Source organism: Felis catus, chromosome F1 (assembly GCF_018350175.1).
Source record: "Felis catus isolate Fca126 chromosome F1, F.catus_Fca126_mat1.0, whole genome shotgun sequence".
NCBI lineage: Eukaryota > Metazoa > Chordata > Mammalia > Carnivora > Felidae > Felis > Felis catus.
The window spans coordinates 17,327,894-17,343,417 of NC_058384.1; the positions used below are offsets into that span (position 1 = coordinate 17,327,894).

Genomic DNA, 15,524 nt, shown 5'->3' on the forward strand with positions numbered 1-15,524 from the left:
CTCCTGGCCTCCAGGAGCCTAGGATATTGTGGTAAGGGCAGAGGAAATCACGAAAGCACAGAAGAGGAGGAATCCATCCCAGGTGAGGAAGAGGAGAAATCTGAGAAAGTCGCCAGGAGGAGGCGACACCCACATTTAGTGTTTAGTGTGAGCCGGAGACTCCGGAGGAAGGCATCCAGGCCGAGGGGAGGGCAAGAGCCGCGGCACGGTGTGTTTAGAGCCTCAGTGTGGCCGGAGCAAGAGGTGGTGTCAGGAGGGCAGGAGCAGGTGAGGCCAACCAGGCCATCCGCCGTCAGAGCGGGCAGGGTTCCGTGCCGAGCAGGGGGAACTTGTTTTGAGTAGTGAAAGGGAGTCACTGAAGGAAGGTGACTATGGATCTTGGAGTGTGTGGAGGCTGGCTCAGGGAGGCTGGGGCAGAGTGGCTGTCTGGGAGGCTCCTGCGGTTCTAGTCCCGGTGACGGTGGAAGCAGGTCAGAAATAGTGTCAGAGTGGGGGTGGGGATGGCGAGGGGGACAGAGGCTCCAGCCACTTTGAGGAAGTGAAATGGGCAGAGAACAAGGGTGAGGGGGGAGTCAAAATGGCCTTGTGTTTAGAGATTGCCACCAACTGACAGCAAATCCGGAAAGAGAAGCACTTGATGAGGAAGTCACAGTCTGAGGGACCCACAGGGCTGCTGGCTGGGCTGAGCAGCGAGGGCAGGGACATACAGGGCAGGATGGGAAACGGGCACTGACTCTGCTCTAGATGTTCTGGAGCTTCAACCACAAACGGCCATGGCCTTGGCCCTTGAGCAGTTCATGGTCCTCCCAGGAGGCAGATAGAGGAGAACACAACTCGAGGGTGGTTGATTATGTGTGTTGGGCCAGAGAAGGTTCAGAGAGCAGGGGAGTTTCGAGCTGGACCCTAAGGGATGCCTAGAACTCCCCAGGCAGGTGCTGAGGTTGGTGCGTGGGGAGAGGACACGCAAAGCCACAGAGGAGCTGGAAGGTTGGCCTTGGGAGTCATTGCCTCTTGTGACTGGACCGGGGGCTGCCCTGATACCTGGAGGTTCTTGGAAAGATGGCTAAGAAGCTGGCATAGTTCTTGAGGAATGGAGCTCAACAGTCTCAAAAATGGGAGGGGCGCCTGGGTGGCTCAGTCGGTTAAGCGTCCGACTTCGGCTCAGGTCATGATCTTGCGGTCCGTGAGTTCAAGCCCCGCATCAGGCTCTGGGCTGACAGCTCAGAGCCTGGAGCCTGTTTCAGATTCTGTGTCTCCCTCTCTCTCTGCCCCGCCCCCGTTCATGCTCTCTCTCTCCCTGTCTCAAAAATAAATAAACATTAAAAAAAAAAAATTAAAAAAAAAAATGGGAGGCTGGGTTTGGGACACATCTCTCTGGCATTAGAGTGGCTCATAGACTGGAGTAAAGAGAGACTGAAGCTGCAAACATGGAGAACAGCTGGAGACGACTGCAGTGGTCCAGGTGGGAGATGGAAAGAGCAAGTGAATGAACAGCAAGGGCCAGTGTAAGAACCCCTCAGAGGGAAAACGTGTAGCAACAGGCACTAGGTGGTGGGGGGAACGGGACGCAGGGAAGAGGCAGGGACGCTCGAGAGATTTCTCATTGGCACTGAGGCGTGGGATGCTCTCTGTAAAAGAAATGGTGAGAAGGAGTCGACAGAGGAGGGGTGGGGGTGCAGAGTGGGTTCAGGTTTGGATACGTTGCACTTGAGGCATCGGAGGAGAATTCTGATGAGCAGCAGGTGTGTGGGTTGGAGCTTAGGAGAGAGGCTCAGATTTAAGGGTCATGAATGGATGTGTGATAGTCGAATCCTTAGGAATGGGTCGGATCAGCTAAAGGAAAGGTACAGAATGAAATAAAAAGAAGGCAGATGAAGCAGGGGAACACTGCTCCCCTGCTCCTCCCACAGGAGGGCAATTTGTAAAAAGAGGAAAGCCCAGTGAGGAGGGCTCAAAAGAGAATCAGCCTAAAGAAATGCCCCAGAAGCCGGAGAAGAGAAACATGCATGCCTCCTCCAGTCTCCCTCGGATACGGGCGGTATCTCCTGCTTTGTAATTGTTTGTTCACTGGCTTCCCCATCAGCCTCTGGGCTCCTGAACTTCAGCATCGTGCCCCGCATCAATGTTGGCTGAAAACTTGGCACAGGCCTGGGAGCAGGGCGGGAGCTCTTGAATGTTTGCCAAATAATTGAATATGAAGTCAGTGCTGCCCAGTGTTGTAGGAAATCAGGTATAATGAAGAAATGGAGGTAACTGGATGCACTGGAAACTTTGGGGTTTCTGTGTCATGGCGGTGAGAGGGTTGAACCACTGGGGGGCGGAAGGAAGATGCTAGTCTGCACTGTCAGGAACAGGAATTCCGTCGCTCTTGTTTGACATATCTGGACCGGGTGGCGGAGAGTGAAAAGTAATAAATACACTGCAATTAGTAAAACAGAAGAACTGTCTTATGAGTCACGACAGACTGAAGCTAACACATCGGTCTGAGTGATGAACTTGCTAATGTCCTTTCCTGTCCACCTCCATACTTGGCGAATCACCACTTATGTATTTCTTTATTTGGGGTCTTTGACAGACTAGTGATCAAGTCAGGTTGTACCTGCTGGGATATTAATAATTTGTGCTGATGTTGACTTACCGTTAATTGGGGGGTGGCATTAAGTTGGGAAGGGATGATAGCTTGGAGGAGGGAGGGTATCTGGTTATCTGAGTCCCTTTCGGGTGCCTGAACCTCTGATTTCTAATATTTACCCCCATTGGCTTAGCTGAGGATGAGTTTGGCTTCTTATCTGCCCTTCCAAATGAGCACTGGGGCAGAGAGGACACCACGGGGTTCTGTCTTGCAGCCGTCTTTGTGCCGGGGGATTAGGGGTCTCTAGCTTTGGAAAGTTACACTGAGGCACAAGTTAGGATGGGGTATAAGAACAGGGGGGTCTGGAGCAACAGCGGGAGTATAGGAGTGATGAGAGAGATGACTGATTTAAAGTGAGTGGTGGTCCTGAAAGAAATTATTTTTCTGGCAGGATTAGCCCTTAGCGCTTAAGCTCCGCTCACTCGTCTTGAATTGTTATATTTTAGCAGACAGGAACCCTAGTGAGACTTGTTCACCTGTCTGCAGAAAAGCCTGGTCTCCACCTCAGGCTCTAGTAAACCCCAGACATACAATTTCTTTATGCAACTTCTTCCCCAGCTGCCAAATGCATTTTCTTTCTCTTTTCATTAAACGTCTGGTTTCCACTGCTGTCAGTGTGGAAACACACATGCATGCACACGCACGTGCCAATCCCCAGGAGACCCTCAAAGATATCCCCGGTCCTCATGTTAAATTAACCTTGCCCCCCTCAAGCAGAAATGCCTTGGGAGAAACGTTATCCTGTACGTGCTTCTAGCCAAACCATCGTTCCTAAGAAATGGACCAAGTCAGACCCCTTCCTGGGAAATGGAGGTTGGAAACAGTCACCTGGTAAACCAGCAGTGACCTCCTAGTCACGGAGGAAGGCCAGCCGGACATGCAGAGAATATGGCCAAGGTCCTTATGTCTAAAAACTCTGGAAACGAGATTTGGGTGGCTCCTACCCCTTGCCTGATTCTGCTCACTCAGCCCCACTGGGTAGCCATAGTGACATCGGAGGGATAAGGCTTAGGCACTTTACCTTTGATTCTTACTTCTTTTTTATGTGTGAGCGGCTAACAGAGTGAGAAAGTACACCCTTTAATGTACAATCCAGCCGGAAAGATCAATGGCAGCTTAACATGCATTTCTGTCTAATATTCACTTTGGCAGGTCTTTATAATAAAAATGCTGGTTTTAATGAAGTGCATTAACATGAGAAGATTCATGGCTAGCCTCTGTGCTTTTATCACTACTACTGCCTCCCCTTGAGCTGTCAGAGCACAAGCCGCTCTGTGGGAGGGAAGCAGAGGAATGTCATTTCAGGAATCACACATACACACACACGCAAACTCCTCATTTCTGGAAAGATCCATTTCACTGGTGTGTACGTTTCAATTTAATTCCCTTTATTCCCATCGTATGATATCTTTCCAAAGATGTGTATTTGGGAAAAAGGTGAGCTATGAGCTGGGTCAGTAGAGAAGTGGAGAGAAGAGTCTGGCTATGGGCTGAATTGTGTTCCCCCAGATTTATATGTCGAAGTCCTAACCTTCAGAGCTTCAGAATGGGGTGACCATATTGGGAGATAAGGTCTTTGAAGAGGTAATTAAATTAAAATGAGGCTGTTACAGTGAGCCCCAATCCAATCTGACTGGGGTCCTTATGAGAAGAGGAGACCGGATACACGGAGAGACGCTGGGAGCATGTGTGCACGCAGAAAAGACCAAGCGAAGAGGCAGCAAGAGGGTGGCCGTCTGCAAGCTCAGGAGAGAGGCCTCAGGGAAAACCAACCCTGCCGGCACCTTGACCTTGGACTTCCAGCCCCCAGAGTGTAAGAAAATAGATTTCCGTTGTTGTTTAAGCCACCCGGTCTGTGGTACCTTGGTGTGGCGGCCCTGGAAAACTAATAGGAGACCCAAGCTTGAGACTGGTGCAGTGGGCTCTGAGCTCATTCTCTGAGAGAAGAAAGTGATCCAAGGGCAAGAGAGGACAGCCCATAGCCATGTATGCCCTGGAGTGAGGCCAGTGGGGGCAACTGGAAACTTCTGGAAAACAGAGAGTGAGGGTGATGGTAGCAGTGGCCATCTCTATCTTTGGATGCCTCAAATACTGCCCTTGTAAGAAAGAATACACTTAGGACGTGCTGCAGGAGGGGATGGTGCTCATTCATAATGGCTGGTTTCGAGTTTTCACAGAGAAGCAGGTAGACAGGCACCCGTTCCTATTCGCCGGATGTCCCTGAATGAACTGAGAGACAGCATAGCGTAGGTGCTAGAATCACAGGCGCTGGAACCCCGGCTCCACCACACACGGGCTACGGGACCTCTCCTTGCCTCAATGGCTCTGTCTGCGATATGGGAGTCCCAGTAGTACCTACCTCATGGGCTGCAGTGAGAATTCAGCTAGGGTTGTTTTTTTACCATGCTCGGAGCGATGCCCGGCATTGAACGCGCTGTGTTCAAGTAAGGGAGTGGCTTGGGTTCGACCTGAGGAAGTCCAGAGCCACAGCCGCCCATGCAAAAGTGGAACAGGATCCCCGTGGCGGCAAGCCCTCTATCTCCCCAGTCCCAAGTCCTGTGTGCTGCCTCAGTGTCCCCTCTGCTCTCTGAGACTGCTTTTCTTCAGAGTGTCTCTGACTCTCATCTAGACCATCTTCCATCTGATCCCCGTGGCCCCCAGCATCTTCTCCCCCGGTTTCCTTTCCACCATCCTGCCAAAGTAATATTTAAAAAAAATGTGGCATAGTTCTGCTTATTATCTCCACAACCTAAGGGTTTAGGGTGCTGATGAGTTGGTTAAGAAATTGCACAAAGCAATACGCTAAGTGTCGTGGACATGCTAGCTTTTCGGGAGTGCAAGGGATAAAATCAAGTTCTTTGGCACCAAAAGGGTCTCTTATAGTGTGATCCTTAGTATACTTCTCTGGCTGCAATTCCTACTACTCAGAGTTCATGCTACACAAATGCAGAATGCGTACAGTTCTGGGAAAGTGCAGTTCTGGTGTCGACGCTACGGTGCCTTTGCACATGCTCTGCCCTGTGTATTCTCTGTGCCCTGGAACACTCTTTCCCTTCTTTTCATTCTCAATCTGATGAGTTTATGTTCATCTTCCAAAGTCCAGGAGGCCTCCTTGAGGCCAATACTAATAGGATTCAGAGTTCCCAAGTCATTCTGTTCTTATCCCGGAGAAGAAAACAAAACTCGTTCCTATCCAGCTTCCTTACTATCAACAAGTACATAAATACAAGAAGGAGAATCCAGAGAATAAGTAGGAATTTGAAATCGCTGAAGGGCAAAAACTGGCATTTCTTCCAGAGTATCTGGAAGAACTTCAAAACTTCAGCAGTGCTATGATAAAGTGATATTTTGAGTAGCAAGCTAGCCCTGCCGCTGAAGATGGCATTAGTGCCAACAGAGTCAAGAGCTCTGTGGTGGCAAAAGAGCTGTGCAGAAAGACCACAAGCTGCCCAGATGGGAGAATCAAAGGAGTGTCAGGTTAGTTTTAGCCCGAGGGCCTTAAAGTCCTCAAAGCACCATGCATGGCGGCACCATGCTGTCTCGTTCCCACTCCATTCCATCTTTGGACATCTGGGACCATAGGCGAGAGGGTTAGTGACCACATACCTACCTCCCGGAGCCTAGAAACAAGCTAGCATGTGCCGTGATGACGGGACAGGGAGATGTCAGGAAAACCGCGCAATCTCTCCGAGGATCGGTTTATACGTCTATAAAATGGTCTAATGTGTAAGATTACCCAGAGGACTAAGTAAGCAATGAATGGCAAGAGGACGTTTCTAACTCAGAACACTGCAGGTTCAGGATTCTCTTGGGGGCGGAACCACTCCATGTAAGTGGTTTTAGTGCTCGTCATCATTACTTCACTTTCCTGCCTTGACATCTCCTTCCAGCACCCAATCCACAGTCCCCAAGTCCTCAAGCTGCTCAGTGATCATTACTTCACTTTCCTGCCTTGACATCTCCTTCCAGCACCCAATCCACAGTCCCCAAGTCCTCAAGCTGCTCAGTGACCTCTGGGCTTCTCCTCTTTGGAGGCACGGGGGAACCATTCAAATTCCACACTCCCTCCCAGGTCCCCAATCAAAGCACCACCAGTTTACTTCCGGGGCTTGCTGGAAAGTGGAGGGATTAATCTGCTGACTGAGTTTTGCAAAAGCATTCACAAGTCACCACAGCATTGGGGGCTACGCCCCCTCGGTAAGGTAATGGAGCCCTATCACCGAACACATCACTCCAGACCCAAATGGTGGCCCTTTGGGCGAAGGTGAACGCCAAGTAAGCTCAGGATGGGGACTGGGGAAGCAAACTCAGGACAGCTGGTCCTTAGAGACCTGTAACAACACAAAGGAGGCATCTGCCATGCAAGTCTGTGAATAAACTGCAGGACCTTGTAATAGGATTATAGCTCCTTCCCTTAACTGCATTTTAAGGAGAGTATAATGGAAAGGTGGAACTTAATGAAAAAGGAGTGCTAGAAGAATGGCTTTTAAATGTTTCTGTATTTTGGTAACACACTAGCAAAATATAAGTGAAAAAAACCCGTAAGGATAAATGAGATGATAATAACCATGGATCACTTTTAGTTCCTGGGAAGCACAGCACCATATAGATTTGAGGTGTTATTATTATGCGTATAATAGAGAGAGAGACATTGTATATTTATTCACAGCGAAACTCACATATGTCATTCGCACTAATAACATTTTCTTTCCTAGCTCCGGCGTAAAGGAGATATGCCATTTTCATATGTTCCACACATACTCAGAAGAACCTGCTTAGAATATTTTTTGCTGATGAAATTTTCTGGGTTGTAACATTCATCTCTTTGAAGAGCTCGCTTTCTATAACTCTACGTGGAGGTCTGTGCTTTTACCTCTCATTGAGATGCCATCTACACGTGGAGTTTTGTGTCAACTGCTTATCTCAGGCATTAGCCAATTTCTTGTCTGTTTGTATTGTTTATAAAGTGCTGGACACACATGGTGCTTTGCCGATGCGAGCAGACCCAGCTCCCTGCCCTGTGGAGAGCACCATCTAATGAAAATAGACAAGCCCAGTGCACTGGAAATCATATAAATACAAGATGAAAGATGCTGCTGGCTTGGGGATCGGGGAAGGCCAGTCAGGGCTTTGAGGGTTTGGAGAAAGAGAGGGAAGAATTTGGAGGGAGAACATGTTCTAACTGAGGTGCACACAGAGGCCATTCTTACACACACACACACACACACACACACACACACAGAGTGGGAAAGAACCTCTAGAAGTCATCTGTCGCCTTCATTTCCTCATGTGTTTTTCTCTCCCTTCCCCCATGTGCCTTGACCTTGATCATCCCCAACGGTGGGGACAGGCCATTTTTAAGTGCAGGTCTTCGCGAAGCAAACGTTTAGTCTCCAGCTGGCTCCCTCTGCCACCCAGCATGCCTCTGGGTGGCTTGCTGTCTACACTGTCACTGGCTGGGTGCTCCAAGAATGGAAATTCAGTGATCACCAGGCGCAATAGAGAAATTTAATGTGCTGCAAAGAGAGGGGCATATAGTTCATCCTCACATTAAAAATAAACTATTTGAGGTTATGTGTAATTGCTTTCTTGGATACTTCACTTCATCAGCAATTCTTTTTAGAGTGGATAATTGGAAACTCCCCACACAGCCCTCCATGGTTTTGGGTGAGAAAACTTGTACCAACTTTCAATATGTATGCATACATGGCCCACATGGAGTGAACGCCATCTGAGTGGAAGAGAAAGAGAGAGAGAAAGGGAGTGGAGCAGGCAGGACTCGGTCTCGTGAATTTGAAAAATTAAGCGGAGTGTCACAGATAGCAGAAGTGGGGCAGAAAACCCCACTTCTCGGGGTCTGACCTTGCAGGTCACTTAACCTCTCTGTGCTTCCATTTCTCCATCTAGGTATGTACCCTGTAAACACTCAATTGCCTTTCTGGTGTGGTTCAAGAGGTAGAGTAGATCCAGCCCTTGGATTCATCTTGGTGTCCGTCAATGAATTCTATCCAGCCCATCCTTTGGCGACATTTACCCAACACTCCGTTAACAAAGTCCACTATCTGCACTTTCCTTCAAGCATCCCTCAGGGGGAATGAAGTAAGAAAGGATGGAAGGAGACTGATAGCCAGCTCAAAGATCCCCGCCACTGTGGAAGAGGACAATCAAGGGACCTGTTGATACAAGATGATATGGTTGCCTCCCTGTGGTAGGATCTGCTCTTGCTTCTCCAGAAACTGTGCTTAAACTGAAAGCGTCTTCTGTTAAATTCTACTTACGATCACTGGCAATTAGGCCACTGGGGCTTGTAGAGTACAAATGCAGTCGGTAAAAGGAAATAGGACTTTATGCTATGGTTCTAAGCTAGTCGATTCTGGGGCACATGGATTATATCAGCCTGTGTACTTTGGGTATTACTTTATGCCAAGCCCATTCTGTACCATATTTCATCCTTACTGTAGTAGCTTGATGCTATTATCCCCATTCGACAGGTGAAAAACTTACGGTTCAGAAGAGTTAAAAAGCTTTTTCAAGATGACATACAAGGTGGAGCTGGGATGCAAACTCTAGACAATTTTTTCTCAACCGCTGGCAAGACTTTGCTTCTTGATGACTCTAAGCATCTGCCAAGGGGCCGCCCAACTGTGCTTCTTTGCACAAAGGAAGGACGCTCTCTCCATCCACAGTGTAACTCTTTGGTTTCCTTGAAAAATTCGGGACACCTAGCACTGGATTGGAGCATGTTCAGAAGGCTGCCCCCGGGACCCCCTCAAGAGGTCCCCCCCCCCACCAGCAAGTCAGAATCCCCCCAGAGAAGCCCTTCTTGCTGCAAATTCTTCTATGTTACGGTGATGAGCCTACTCACCTGGGGAGTCTGTAAGTGATGGAGTGGTCTTCATCCTGCTCCTCTCCCTAAGAATTTTAATCCTGGTGACCTGGTACCCCAAATTCAGCACCCCCCCCCCATTTCTCTAAGCTGTCCATGAGCCTGTTGGCTCCTGTTGCACATAGATCTCTTGGCTGGACTTGGCAATCAGAGTTCCTGAGGTTGGTATTCACATTAGCCCCACATACCCTTCTCGATACCAAGCTAAAATAACAGCACAGCTTGGCTATTCATTGATTACTGACTCACCGAGCTCTGAGCTCTGAATATAAGATGTGGATTTCTAAGGATCTCATGGCATCCCTCTGATATGCTTTGTGGCTGGCTAGCTCCTTTGAAAACCCCCCAGCTGCTGTGGGTAGCTGCATTTTCCAGTTATTTCTAAGTCAAGCTAATGAGGCATGCTAATTTTGGAAGATGCATAACCATCGACAAATCTACTTCAAATCTCCAGGAATAGGATTCTGGTGAGACTCTAGATAGATGCTGAGGCATCTGAAACCCCCAGAAGTAGCTCTTGTCTTCATGTTTCTTGGAAGGAACAAGGACAGGCAGTGGCAGCAGCCAATAGGAGCAGGGGCAGAGGGAGGAGAAGCCAGAATGGCCACAGGGAACCATCTGCCCACATGTGCTGAATTCTGGCAGTCTCCATGAAGGTTCTCCTTCAGCTTCCTCATGGCAGTTCTAGGACTGATAGTGACCCCTGGGCTCCTGCGGGTCTCTGGGCTGATCCTTGGCCTCATTCTCCAGCTTCAAGGTCAGGAGCTTGCATGTGCCCAGGGGCTATGCCCTTTGAAGGAGATCTATGGGAAAAACTAAGGAAGCAGGACTGACAAATGGCCTGGAGAATGTGATGGGCAGAGAGAGGGTGGATTTAGTCAAACCTGTGAGCAGTAGTTTGTCTCCACTGTCTCTACGGCCTCGTTTTTCCTCTCCTCTAATCATAATGGCTAATTTACTAAATGCTTACACTATATTTGGCACTGTGCTAAGTACTTTACACAGCATTATATAACCTAGTTCCCACAATGCTAATTTGGAGGGACATCTCAGAAAGGGTAAGAAGCTCACATGAAATCAAATGTTAGTAAATTAGAGAGGTCAGATTTGAACTCAGAACACATCCCCCTAAAAACACTAGTTACACTGCCTTTTCACTGGCCTCCCTCCAGGTGACTAATGTCCTCAATTCTCCCTTTAGCCCTTTGGGTCTCATTGTACTACTTTGTCTATCTTGGGGGGGGTATCTTGGACTACTTCTTATCCTTTTATTAATCCACATTTACAATGTTCTGTATGTATTCACCCTAGGGATCCTTCTTTCTGAAAGAATAAACTAATTTCTGCTAGAGTGTTAATGGCTACCAAGGAATAACATGTTACCTTAAACTGAAGACCCTCTGCATTGTCACAGTGGATTTCTGTGCCTTAACACCAAAGAGAGAGAAATTTGTAAATCTTAGGCTTTATATCTGGACCAGGGAGAGAGAAAATTTGAGGTTAGGGAAAGGGGAGTGCGTCATTCATCTTTGCATCCTGTGAATCACATTATATTACTATCTTGACATGTAGTAAATGCTCAATAAATGTTTTCTGAAAAAATAGCTGAATGAATGAATGAGTGAAGAAACGAATGAATGTGAAAATATCTAGACAAGAGTTAAGTGTGTGGTAATACTATGTCTGGACAGTAGAGGCCGCTGTTAACATTTTCCAACATCTGTGCTAGTACTAATCTTTGCAGGGAAAGCCTGGGGCATGGAAAATTCTGTTATCCTAAAGGTTGATTCTGGGGATAAAATCCCGAGATGAATTTCAGTGTGCTCTCTCCCCTGACCAAGTCCTTCATCAGAAGTACAGATAAGGGATCGTTCTCTCTGTTGCTTGGAGAGAAGGTAGGACCCTACCCCTCCCTAGAATGACTGGTACTATTGGGGAGATCACTTGACACACAGCCCTGGTAGAATGATGCCTGCAAAAACCTACCCCATTGGATTCTGCACTTATGGCTGGCTCTGGAGAAGAGGAAGGTGGCTGTGGGGATTGAGCACTGGCTAAATGTTGGTCTCTGCTTTTTGGTATAACTTTCTGATTAGAGCACTACCAGAAGGCAGTATTCCAGATAGTCCTCCAATTCCAAACTTCATTGTGGTAACTCAGATGGGAATCTGGGAAGTTAGATGGACCCAGAACTTTTCTCTAGGAACAACCATAGTCTTTTGCCCAGAAAGCACTGTCCCCATGAGTCCTGTTGAGAGTGAGGGTAATAGCTGCCCTGGTTGGCATTCCTCTGTGCCAGAGCCATTTGAATAGGATCTGGGGGTTATCTGTTCTATGAGGACTCCCGATACACTTGTCCCTCTCCAGTCACACCCCTGCCCCAGGTGTCATCATATTACATACCAACGCAGAACAGTTATTGACATTTTCTGGGTATGTCAGTGCACATTTTTCAAGGGCAGAGATAGTTTTTCTTTTTTCTTTTTATTTTTTTATCTGTAGGTCTTAGAAGAATTAGTGATTGGAATCCATTAGGCTGCACTATGATGATCCAAATCAGTGACTAGGATGACCAAATTAACCTACTATTTAACTGTCAAGTTATTTATGTGATGTGGATACAGGGAAGGGCAGGAAATTAAAGCAGCACTTCCCCGACTTTGCCTTTGGCCCTTGCTATGATGACTGGAAAGGATAAAACTTTTCTTGCTGAACATAATGAACCAGAGTTAATTTTATCCATGTTTATTTTCAGTTCTTCACGCACAACAGGAGACCCTTAATGACCATCCAACTTGTGTCTTATTAAATTTAAAAAGATGAAATGAATTGCATGAACCATAAGCTTATATGCTACCATAGGCTAATGAGGAAAATGCTGATTAAAGTTTACTCAGCAAAGAACAGTAACACTCTGTACCCCCGAGCAGAGCAAAATAAATGCACACAGAGGGGACGCACTAAGAAGGGGAATATCTAGCCTGGCGCTTTATAATTAGTAGTTGAACATATGAATGAATTAACTGGTTACAAACAATGCGATAAGTGAAGAAGGTAAGATCCCTCTGTTCCCTTCATAATAGATGATCAGAGCCAAGTTCACCCAAACTTCTCTAAGGTTCTATGAAATGTGGAGCTAGCACCAAGAGAGCCAAAATCCGGGTCTGCCACTCTCCCTGGGCCGTGTGGGTCCACGGACACAGGAAAGGAGAGGCCAAGACCTTACCAGTCGGAGACCTCACTCACCCGGTGGTTTGCAGATCCAAACTTGTTTTGTCTCGTGTGAAAGGAAGAGGTTGACTAGTCACCCCAAACTGAGCTAGAGGGTTCCTGCAACTTAACACACTGGGCATTCAATTCAAGTCAGCTCCCTGAGCATTTATTAAATCCTTTTGTGTAAGCAAGGAGCTGTGCTAGGTGCCAGTGCTGAACAGATGAGTGAACAGGCTAGCATCCCTGCCTTTGGTGACCTTACAGTCTACTGGGGGAGGCAGATACATCAAAGAGCTGAGTGAGACATCTGGTGTTGTAATTGCTATTAGAGAGATGCAGTGGGGGCCTAGTGGAGGGGACACCTGATCCCACTGGCTCAGAGCAGACCATTGGAAGGAGAGGGCTCCTTGAGAGGAGGTGGAGCCTGGGCTAAGTCTTGGATGAGTTCAAAGACTATGGTCCAGGGCTTTGGGACAATAGGTTGGGGCAGATACAGCAAAGAGGGCCTTACCTGTAATACAATGGAGGCCCATCCCTGCACCTGCAAGTAGAGGTGGAGCTAGAACACAATGGGAAGGAGGGGGAAGGAGGAAGAAGATGGGCAAAGGTAACCAGGCCAGCTGAAGGAGGGAGCGCCTGGATGCTAGGAGTTGAGATTTGACCCTGAAAGGAATAGTGGGCCACTGAAGGACTTCATGATGGATAGAAAAGGGGGTTGTTATTAGATTTGATCCTCTGCACTCAGTTTAGAGATGCACTATCAGGATGTCGGCTTTTGAAGGGGACAAAACCAAAGCCCAGAGGCAGCTGGGTGTAAGGAGCTGGCAACCAGGAGGTTGGGCTTCCAGTTCAGGCTCTGTCACTGAGCTCCCCTGGAGCTGGAGGGCTCCTGGCAGCTCACCTTTGTGTCTGCAGTTACCCTGCCTGGTAACTGTAGGTCTTAGAAGAATTAGTGATTGAAATCCACTAGGCTGCACACCAGGGGCCTCTGCTACAGGTCCCATGGCCCATGCTCCACTATGACTCTCATCTCATGATGCTGTACAAGCCACTGTACTTGCCCATATGCCCCCACGGCATCATGAGCTTCTTGAGGCCAAGGACCTTGTTAGCCTTGTTCAACATGGTATCCTCTGGGGCATAGCACAGAGCAGGGCATGTAGAAGGTGCTCAACAAATATTCTTTCAATGACCAAAGAAGTGAATGGATGGATAGCTGGGTGAACGGAAGGTCACTTAGCCTCTCTGAGCTTTTATTTACTTCATTTGCATATTGGTAAAATGAAAACCATCTCTGTGCTCTATTCTGATTATGAAACTCTGCACTCCAGTCCTCTACAATCCCTACTGGGTTACTTTCCCTCTTCCCTGCAACTTCTCTCCCTCCTCCTCCTCCTCCTCCTCCTCCTCCTCCTCCTCCTCTCTCTGTGCTCCCATTGCCTCCTCTTTCCCTTGCTAATACTGTGCATCCTCTGCTCCTATGTTGTGTTCCAGTTCTTCGCCTTCCCCTGGCTTTCCTGCTGCATACACTCCCTCCCCTCACTTCTGCGCTCTCTCCCCCTGCAGGTCACACTCCCTTTGCCCTTCCCTTGCTTCCTGGCTCTCCTGGTTTTCTCTCTCCCTGACTGCCCCCTGCTTCTTCCCATTTGGTCCACCTTCCCTTCCCTGGATGTTTATGTCCTCATGAAATTTCTACTAACCTAATTTCCTGCTTGGCTTTTGCTCCTGGCACTTGGTTCTAACTGACCTCCAGACGCTTTTCTCCATTTATTCTGAACAGAACAAATTGGCGATGATAATAAAATGGATGCTATTTCAGCAAAGAAAGGAATAAAGAAGTACAAGGTGTCTTTGAAGGGACCAGAAGGTCAGTTGTGGAAGGAAGGATGGACACCCCTGAATTCATCATTGAGAATAACCTGTCCTTCGATGGAGCTACGGAGAATTTGCAAGCATATGATGAGCATCTGGAACTGTTCCTTCCAGAAAATAATATATCAGAAGGCAGAAAAATAATTATGTTTCCCTCAATGATCCCAGCAAAGATGTTTGCTCTCCTAAAGGACCCCAAGGCACTCATAAAACTAGGAAAACTGAGTTAAGTGCTTTTTATTAAACCATTAAGAGATTTTATTCAGCTAAGACAAATGTCTTCACTGAAGGATACAGAGTTTGATAGTATAGAAAATACCCAGATGAAAACTTATCTGAATAAGTTAGACTGATGCATTTGGCATTTAGGGATCCAAGTGTCTGACTCCCTCCTTCAGCCCCAAACTGCCAGCTGAAGAATATGCTGGACTCACTGAGTCTGGGGAAGGGCCGGAGAGCAGGCATGAGAGTTCCTGATAGCACTGGAAGTTTCCCAAAGCATAAACAGTTTTGTTGACTAAGAATGGAAGTAGTAAGGAATCTGTTTTCTTTCCTCACTAGCCACGGATCCCCCAGCTCTCCCTGGCCTTGCCCACTTCAGTGGGACCAGGACATCGGCAAAGAGGAGGGGCAGTTAGAAATGGAGGATTCCCATCCCACCTCAGAGCCCTCAAATCTCTGGTCTGCCATGAAATACATAAAGGGTGTGGACTCAGAAAAGACACATTGGGAGTTTTCCATTCTGTTCTTTCCCATCACACCTGCTGGATCCATGATCATCCTAGAGCAGGTTCCTCTGGAGACATCACGGCTCTCGCCTTAGCTCTTTCCCCACTTTTCCAAGATGGAAAAAGAATTGGCTGCAAGCATCTTGTGTGCCAAGGGATTTAGTATAATAATGTTTATTTATAAGGAATAAAA

At 47.7% G+C, this 15,524-nt stretch overlaps 1 protein-coding gene across 1 annotated transcript in view; it reads right to left on the reverse strand.

Annotated features, from left to right (window-relative positions):
* TNR (tenascin R) overlaps positions 1–15,524 on the reverse strand; it is a 409,307-nt gene that overhangs the window by 142,690 nt on the left and 251,093 nt on the right. The window lies entirely within an intron of this gene.